Source organism: Heteronotia binoei, chromosome 19 (genome assembly GCF_032191835.1).
Source record: "Heteronotia binoei isolate CCM8104 ecotype False Entrance Well chromosome 19, APGP_CSIRO_Hbin_v1, whole genome shotgun sequence".
Taxonomy (NCBI): Eukaryota; Metazoa; Chordata; class Lepidosauria; order Squamata; family Gekkonidae; genus Heteronotia; species Heteronotia binoei.
The window spans coordinates 27,470,873-27,478,423 of record NC_083241.1 but is presented as its reverse complement, the minus strand read 5'-3'; the positions used below and the strand labels follow the sequence as shown (position 1 = coordinate 27,478,423).

The window sequence follows — 7,551 nt, the reverse complement described above, 5'->3', positions numbered from 1 at the left end:
AAAAACATTTATAAGGTTTTCTTTAAAAATTATATAATATTCTGGAGGAATACCATCTGGTCCTGCAGCCTTATTTCTTTTTAATTTACTCCATACTTCTTCTATTTCACAGATCGTTATCGGACCGCTTAATAAACTTCTCTGGTCTTCCGTTAACTTTATCTCTATTTTATCTGCTAATATTCTTGTTGTTTTACCTTGTTTTTCTGGGTCTCACTATACAGATTCTGATAATAATCCCGAACTATTATTTTCATCTCCTCCAAAACCGATATATGTTTTCCATTTTTATCTTTCAGAACTTTTATCATTTTTCTTTCTTTTTCTTTTCTAACTCTATAAGCAAGCCATTTACCTGGTTTGTTTGCATTCTCAAAAAATTGTGATCTAGAATAAGTTATCTTTCTTTCTATTTCTTCAAGTATAATTAAGTGTATCTTGTGCTGAAGAGTTCTAATTTCAGCCCTAAGTTCTTGCAATGTTGGATTTTTCTTGAAGATGGGGATAACATTCACCGACCTCCAATCTTCCAGCACCTCTCCTGTTCTCCAAGAATTCTCAAAAATAATAGCCAGAGGCTCAGAAATTACATCCACAAGCTCTTTTAGAACCCTTGGATGCAATTCATCTGGCCCTGAGGACTTAGTTTCATTTAAAGAAACTTGGTGTTTATGTATTACCCCTACGCTGATCCTAGGTTGGAACTTCATACCCTCCTTATATGTTCTGTTTTTGCCATGTTGAGCACCGTTCCCCTCAGAAGAGAAGACTGAGGAAAAGTAGGAACTGAGCAGTTCCACCCTCTCTTCATTACCTGTTACAATTTCACTTTCTTGCCCACGCAATGGGCCTACCATGTCCTTGCTCTTTTTCTTACTCTGAACATAAGAAAAGAACCCTTTTTTGTTGTTTTTAGCATCTTTGGCCAGCTTAAGCTCATACTGAGCTATAGCTTTCCTAACTTTTTCTCTACAAGCACTGGTGATTTGTTTATATTCATCCTTGGTTATAAGGCCCTCCCTCCAATTCCTAAAGGAGTCTTTTTTATTTCTTAAGTCTTTAGAGAGCAGTTTATGGAGCCATTTTGGCTTCTTTAGGTTTTTTCCATTTTTTCTTCTCATAGGAATCGTCTGTGATTGCGCTTTCAGTATTTTGCTTTTAAGAAACTCCCACCCCTCCTGAACCCCCTTCCTCCTAAGTATTTCTGACCATGGGATTTTACCCAGCATAGTTCTAAGTTCATCAAAGTTTGCCTTTCTGAAGTCCAACCTATAAGTCTGACTACGTATAGCTTTTCCTTTCCCTAAGACTGTAAATTCCAAAATCACATGGTCATTACTGCCCAGGGTGCCCACTATTTCCACTTCTTCAATCAATTCTTTCTTGTTGGTGAGAATCAAATCCAAGATAGCAGATCCCCTTGTTTCCTTCTTCACTTTCTGGAAAAGGAAGTTGTCAGCAAGACAAGTCAGGAATCTATTTGACTTTTAATTTTTAGCAGAGTTGGACTTCCAGCAGATGTCCGGGTAATTGAAATCTCCCATGATCACTGTATCCCTTCTCTTGGAGAACTTTGCAATCTGCTGTAGAAGTATCTCGTCCAAGTCCTCTGCCTGACTTGGTGGTCTATAGCAGACCCCCACAATACTATCACTGTTGTTTCTTACTCCTTTTATTTTTACCCAGAGACTCTCAACTGAGCTGCCATGCTCCGATTCACATATTTCCTCACAAGTATATACCTCCTTCACATATACTGCTATGCCGCCGGGGGATCAAACCCAGTTCTCCAGCTTAGAGTCCACTGCTTTTAACCACTACACCAAACTTGCTTCCTGTACAGGCCTCTTGAAAAGGAAAACCTGCTAGTGGTATTACAACATTCATGCCTGTTGCAATTCATGAACATATTAGATGCTACAATAAGAGCCTTGTGCTTTGTCGCTCAGAGTGACATCCCATAATTTGTACAAGGCAGCATGACATTGAAAATTAGTGCTGTGGATTTGATAGCACTAATATCAAAGCACAATATTTTCAAACTTTACAGGAAAGGCATCCTGAATGCCAACAAAATCACTTGGATTGAGGGATCTAGAAGAACAAGCAATCACAGATAGCTCTGGGTTGCCTGTGCCTGCTCTTGAATTGAGTCTCCATGGCCATTTTATCCCATTTCGATGGGACAGAAGCAGAACTCAGCCATTTCAGAGGACAGTACTCAAATGAGTAGGCTGTCCTCTGGAAAAGGGGGAGTGTGGCCATTCTGTTGTTGTTCAGTCACACGGTCGAGTCTGACTCTTTGCGACCCCATGGACCAAGTCACGCCAGGCCCTCCTGTCTTCTGCCATCCTCCAAAGTCTGCTCAAATTCCTGTTACATCAGTACCGCTGTCCAGCCATCTCATCTTTTGCCGTCCCCTTCTTCTTTTGCCTTCTGTCTTTCCCAGCATCAGGGTCTTCTCCAGGGAGTGCTCCCTTCTCATTGGGTGGCCAAAGTATTGGAGCTTCAGCTTCAGCATCTGACCTTCCAGGGAACAGTCAGGGTTGATTTCCCTTAGGACTGACTGATTTGATCTTCTTGCAGTCCAGATGACTCTCAAGAGACATCTCCAGCACCACAGCTCAAAAGCATCTCTTCTTTTGCGCTCAGCCTTCCTTATGGTCCAGCTCTCACAGCCATACATTACTACTGGGAATACCGTCGCTTTGACTATACAGACTTTTGTTGGCAGAGTGATGTCTCTATTTTTTTATTATACTGCCCAGGTTAGCCATAGCTGGCCACTCTAAGACGCTGCAAAAGAAAACAGTCATCTCATGCCTGTGAATTGGGCACTAGTCAATGCTTCAGGATGGGGGGTACCTACTGAAGATTCTGTGAAAAGTCACACTTGAGTCACCTGGACAGGAGCTGTGGCTCATTGGCCTTGCATCTACTTGGCATGATGCAGAAGGTCCCAAATTCAATCCCTGGCTTCTCCAGTTCAAAGGATCAGCCAGTAAGTGATATGAAAGACTTCTGCCTGAGACCCCGGAGAGCTCCTGCTAGTTAGAGCAGACAAGACTAGACTGAGCTCGAAAGACTAGCAATCTGCCTTAGTCTAAAGGAGATCGCTGTGTTCAATATAATTCCTGTGGCATACAGTGCCAATAATATTTGTAGAGTGTGCCCTCTGCTGGTAGGCATTCAATATAGCTTTTAAACTGACTTGGTTTATTACATTTTCAGGGGATGCTTATTAAATTTGCAGATGATACTAACTTGGGAAAGGTAGCAAATATGGTAGAAGACAGAATCAGGATACAGAGTGATCCTGACAGGCTGGGAAATTGGGCTAAAATGTATAAAATGAATTTTAACGGGGATAAATGTAAATTTCTGCATTTAGGTAGGAAAAAATCAAGTGCATCAATTATAGGATGGGGGAGACTTGTCTTGGCATTAGTATGTGCAGAAAGGATCTAGGAATCTTAGTGGACCATACACTGAACATGAGCAGTGTGACGCGGTAGCTAAAAAGGCAGAAGTATAGTGTCTAGATCACGCAAAGTGATGGTATTGTTTTACCCTGCTCTGGTTAGGCCTCATCTAGAATACTGCGATCAGTTTTGGGCGCCACAATTTAAGAAGGATATAGACAAGTTGGAACATGCCAGAGAGAGCAATGAAGATGATGAGGGGTCTGGAAACCATCCTATGAAGAAAGGCTGAAGGAGCTGAAGATGTTTAGCCTGGAGAGGAGATGACTGAGAGGTGATATGATCACCATCTTCAAGTACTCGAAGGGCTGTCATATAGAGTATGGTGTGGAATTGTTTTCTGTGGCCCCAGGAGGTTGTACCAGAACCAACAGGTTGATATTAAATCAGAAGAGTTTCCGGCTAAACATCAGGAAGAACTTCCTGACCATTAGAGCAGTTCCTCAGTGGAACAGGCTTCCTCTGGAGGTGGTGGGCTCTGCTTCTTTGGAAGTTTTCAAACAGAGGCTAGATGGCCATCTAACAGTAATGCTGATTCTGTGATCTTAGGCAGATCATGAGAAGGAGGGCAGGAAGGGCTGCATCAGGGCTTACTGGTAGTTCTCGTGGCCCTTTCTTACATACCCAGGGAAATGCTGATCGCCACTTTGGGGTTGGGAAGCAATTTTCCTCCAGCTCCATTTGGCCAGGGACTGTAATAACTCCCACAGTAGCCAGTACCAAAACTGAACAGAACTTTACTAGGACATAAGCAGGGCCTAGTCTGGACTCTGCTAAGTCAAACCAGCCACAGCCAGCAAGCAGCAACACTAGTGAAAAGTGAAATTAAAGCAAAAACTTTTACCCTAAGGGTTCTTGTTAAAACAGCTATACCAGGGGTGGCCAAACTTGCTTAATGTAAGAGCCACATAGAATAAACGTCAGATGTTTGAGGAAGGAAGAAAGGAAGGAAGGAAGGAAGGAAGGAAGGAAGGAAGGAAGGAAGGAAGGAAGGAAGGAAGGAAGGAAGGAAGGAAGGAAGGAAGGAAGGAAGGAAGGAAGGAAGGAAGTCAAATAGTTGGAGAGGGAGGTATAGGTTGAAAGAAAGCAACTTTAAGTGCATTCTTCAAGTTACTGAAGAGCCACACTTGATTTTAGTTTCAATCCTTTTTATTACATTTTCCAAACAATCACAACTGTGCCATTACACTTACTTAAAAGATTCCACCATCAGCTTTTGATCTGTGCAAAGGAGTCACTGCACACATGAAATCGATTTAAAAGTCAGTCAACTTTTCACAAGAACAGGAAACAACAAAACCATATCATATTACAGAAAAAGGGGCTGGAACTGACATCATTTTGCATGCAAACTTGAACATGTTTTCATTGGGTGAATGCCAGAAAACAAAAGGGGAAAAAACCCTCAAGTGCTGCAGGTCACAGTTGCAGTTCTTGGAGATGAATAGTATTCTTGACATCAGCTTGTTCGTATTGGTCCCGGAGTTGGACTCTGTTGCACACACCACATTTATGGCAGCAGGGTGCTGATTACAGATTTAGGCCCATTTGAAAGTTCAGAAAACCTAAGCTATAAATTGTTGCTTGTTCATAAAACAGCTGGAATATTTCTTCATCACAGTTGTAAAAAATGTCGTGTTACCCATCGAATAATATTTTAAGAAGTTCATTACTCAAGACTCTGGCCTTCAAATAAATAAAATATTTACAAGATCGCATGGCCTCCGCTGTTGCTACTTGGCCATCCGATATGCGATTACTTGACCAGAGTTCAAAAAGTTTCTGTCCATCATTCTGACACCTTTAAAATATTTATTTTGTATTATTTGTTACAAACCAAAACACTCAATCGCACAAAGCAGGTCGTGAACAGCAGTCGATGAAATTAAAACCTGAGTATTTAAAATACAAAAAAGACCAAAACCCATCAAAATACAGCACAAATAATCCAAGAACCGATTGATCAAAATCAGCTCAGAAACAGAGACGCAAATAACCAAGAATAAAACTACCTACCCCCCCATCCCCAACTCCCTCAAAAGCTCAGTTTTGATCTGGCACTGGAATATGGTCAAAGAAAGGGCAAGAGGGAGTTCCATAATCTTGGTCCCACTACAAAGAAGGAAATGTCTTATGGGTCCACTTTGATTAAACCTCATAGATCATGGGAACACAGAGAAGGACCTCTGAGGATGTTCTCAATGTGCAGGTGGAGAGGAAGTAGTCAGGGAACAGGAAGTTGCTTTATTGTCTTAAAATCTGTTTTCAACCTTGCTGGTCTTTTTGACCATAATAAACTTGATTGATTGATTACAGCAGTTGTTTTGTAGAAAAATAGGTGGTGGAGCTCATTAACATGTGCCCCCCCCCCAGCCAAAAGCAACCCAATGTAAGAAAGGAGAGCCCTGGGCGAGTGAGGCCTGCTTGGGCTGGCTAGAGATCCAGCCAGCCCAAGCAGGCCTCACTTGCCTGGGGCACTCCTGGGCGCCCCCCCCCCCTGTCAAAAGCCCAGCAAGCCACCTGCTGCCCCAAAATTGCATAAGAAGTGAAGAAAGGCTGGCGTGGGCTTCTCCAGGGGTTAAGGAGGGCTGCTGGGGGCGTGGCAAAGCTCCTGGTGGCTGGCTGGCTGCCCACTCTCCTAATCCAGGGATTGTTATGCAGCTGCACCTACTATTCAATGGACAAGGTAGGTGGGGAGGATAGGGTTGCCAATCCCCAGGTGAGGGCAGGGGGTCCCCTGGTTTGGAGACCCTCCCCCTGCTTCAGGGTTGTCAGAAAACAGGGGGAGAGAAAGGAAATGTCTGCTGGGAACTCTATTATTCCCTATGGAGATTTATTCCCATAGAAAATCATGGAGAATTGATCTGTGGGTATCTGGGGCTCTGGGGGGGGGCTGTTTTTTTGGGGGTAGAGGCACCAAATTTTCAGTATAGCATCTAGTGCCTCTCCCCAAAATACCCCACAAGTTTCAAAAAGTTTGGACCAGGGGGTCCAATTCTATGAGCCCCAAAAGAAGGTGCCCCTATTCTTTGTTATTTCCTATGAAAGGAAGGAATTGAAAAGGTGTGCCGTCCTTTTAAATGTGATGGCCAGAACTCCCTTGGAGTTCATTTATGCTTGTCACACCCTTGCTCCTGGCCCTGCCCCTAATGTCTCCTGGCTCCACCCCCAAAGTCACCAGATATTTCTTGAATTGGACTTGGCAACCCTAGGGGAGGAAGAGGGGGAACCTTCAGAAAGGTTCAGGAGCTCGCTCCTGTGAGCTCCTGCTGAATCTGAGGCCTGACAGATTGATTGCTTAAGTATCCTGGGCCCAGACTTGGAATGGTTGTCTCCCCACCTGCCATCACTGTCAAACTTGTGCCTCAAGTTGGAAGCCCTTCTCCAGTCTAAAGAGTCTTCCTCCAATTTTAGTGGCTCTTCCATTGGGGAAAGGCTCCTTCAGGACTAGAGGAAGGCAACTGGGAGGATGGCTGGATCCGGCCTGCTCTATCCGTCATCTGCAGAAACAAAACGCATACAGCTGATCATCTAAGTGGCAGGATTAACTGGAATGCCTTACAGAGCATGTGTTAGTATGCATCTGCGTGACTATAATCAGGGGTGGAATTTTAGCAGGAGCTCCTTTGCATATTAGGCCACACTCCCCTGATGTAGCCAATCCTCCAAGAGCTTACAAAAAAGAATCTTGGAGGATTGGCTATATCAGGGGTGTGTGGCCTAATATGCAAAGGAGCTCCTGCTAGAATTCCCATCCCTGACTATAATTCTTTCTAGGCATTTGAGAACCGTGCCTTTTCGGGATTCCTGATTGTGTGGAGACAGCCCTGGGTGCTGCTGTATGGAAGGTCCAAGGAAAAGACATTAAGTAAGGAACGGAATTGCGTATTTGATATGTGTGTGTCCCATCCTCCCCCCCCCCAGAATGTCTGGAAAAAGAGCCAGAATTGTGCAGTGCTTCAAGTAGGATCTGGGAGACCCAGACTCAAATCTGGGAGGGGCCGTGGCTCAGTGGTAGAGCATCTGCTTGGCACGCAGAAGGTCCCAGGTTCAATCCCTGGCATCTCCA

The 7,551-nt window shown here is 43.8% G+C and overlaps 1 non-coding gene across 1 annotated transcript; it reads left to right on the top strand.

Moving 5' to 3' along the window:
• The first annotated feature begins 7,482 nt into the window (after nt 1–7,482).
• On the top strand, nt 7,483–7,551 carry TRNAA-GGC (transfer RNA alanine (anticodon GGC)). The gene has a single exon. It is a non-coding gene; the product is annotated as a tRNA-Ala (tRNA).